This window comes from Echinops telfairi, unplaced genomic scaffold, assembly GCF_000313985.2.
Source record: "Echinops telfairi isolate 266 unplaced genomic scaffold, ASM31398v2 ScPeMD7_1;HRSCAF=3_0, whole genome shotgun sequence".
In the NCBI taxonomy this organism is placed as follows: Eukaryota; Metazoa; Chordata; class Mammalia; order Afrosoricida; family Tenrecidae; genus Echinops; species Echinops telfairi.
In genome coordinates, this window is record NW_022103896.1 from 56,822,941 (window position 1) to 56,824,437 (window position 1,497).

The 1,497-nt window shown below is 39.2% G+C and overlaps 1 non-coding gene across 1 annotated transcript; it reads left to right on the forward strand.

Moving 5' to 3' along the window:
* Nucleotides 1-684: 684 nt before the first annotated feature.
* LOC115868824 lies at nt 685-815 on the forward strand. The gene has a single exon (XR_004045804.1). It is a non-coding gene; the product is annotated as a small nucleolar RNA SNORA64/SNORA10 family (small nucleolar RNA).
* The last annotated feature ends 682 nt before the right edge of the window (nt 816-1,497 follow it).

The following is a 1,497-nucleotide window of genomic DNA, read 5'->3' on the forward strand; positions in this document are numbered from 1 at the left end:
ATTTCTACTTATAGCAACCGCATTTGATGGTAGAGTAGAACTATGTTGTGGGATTATTGTAGGCTACAATTTTCACAGAAGCAGGCCATAGGTCATTCTCCCAAAGAGCAGCTAGAAAAATTCAAAATGGCAACTTTTTTATTAATAGTGGAGCACTTACCAGATGGACCACCAGAGCTCCTTGCTTTTTTAGTAAAGCGACCAAAATCATAACTTCCAACTTTATCTTACTGAAAAATATAGTATAACCTGTATATTACCAATTTATGTTCAAATGGAAACAATATAGCCTTGTGAGACATAGGTACAACAATAATTCTTGACATTCTTTTACACCATTATTCATTTGATTAATGAAGTATTTCTCTCCCCACCATATTATTTATTTATTTATTGTTCAAAAAATTCTCTTCTGGATACAAACAGCTAACTATCCCAACTTATTGGGAGAGCTACAGGCTATTTCCATAGAAATATACATAAATGCTATTCTATGGAAGATTATCTGAAGCTTATATATGGTAAGAAATGAGAACAAACTCCAAATAACAAGTGGTAGGCTTATAAACTGAACTGAATTAAGCAGAACATACATTCAGAGAATCAAGCGACTTAACAGTATAGCAAAATCAGTATTCATCACATTGCATGCTACAAAGTGAAAAAAAGTTATTAAAGAGTTTGGCTCTCCCTGTTCTGCATGGTTACACCTGCCATAACAGGTGTGACTTTCATAAAGAGGAGAGAGAGAAAGGGTGCCCTCAGGACCTCGGGCAGGCCTCCGTGGCCTGTCTCTTCCAGGGGGCACAACAGGCCCTGGGAACTGGTGCAGAGCAGCTCAGGGATCCGCTGACACTCACTCCTTGTCTCTCTGCTGGAAAAAAAAAAAGAGTTAATATCTGGAGTCCCTGTGGGGCACAAGTGGTTAGCTGGTCCACTACTAACTGAAAAGTTGACGATCGAACTCTGACTTGAGGTGAATCACTAGTAAGTTTGGTGATGTGTTTCCAACAGGGCACACAGCCTTGAAAACCCATGAGGCATTTCTTTTCTGAAACCCACATGGATTCATCGTGAATCAAAATCGGCTTGATGGCAAACAACAATAAGGGTGGGGCCAGATCATCCTAAAAATCTATTACATGTCCAACAAGAAATATCAGGTAGTAAAGGAACTGATCTTACAATATCTGGGCAGATGACCTACGCTGATCACCCGAAAATAAATTACACGGTACACAGAGGAGAAGCTGAGTAATTACTGATCTAGAGAGAAGTGTCATGCGTGTTTAAATAACTTGAAAGAGAACGCGCACAAAAGTTACCTTCAAATCACAAGAGGATTCACTAAGAATCACAAGTGATGATTTGCTGCAGAAGGCCGAAATCAAAATCCAAAGGATCCAGGGACATCGTGAGGCACAAAGGAGGAGAGGAGTCAATTTAACTTTGTCTGAAGAAGCGCAATACTATTCATTTCCTTCTTGAAATTGTTTT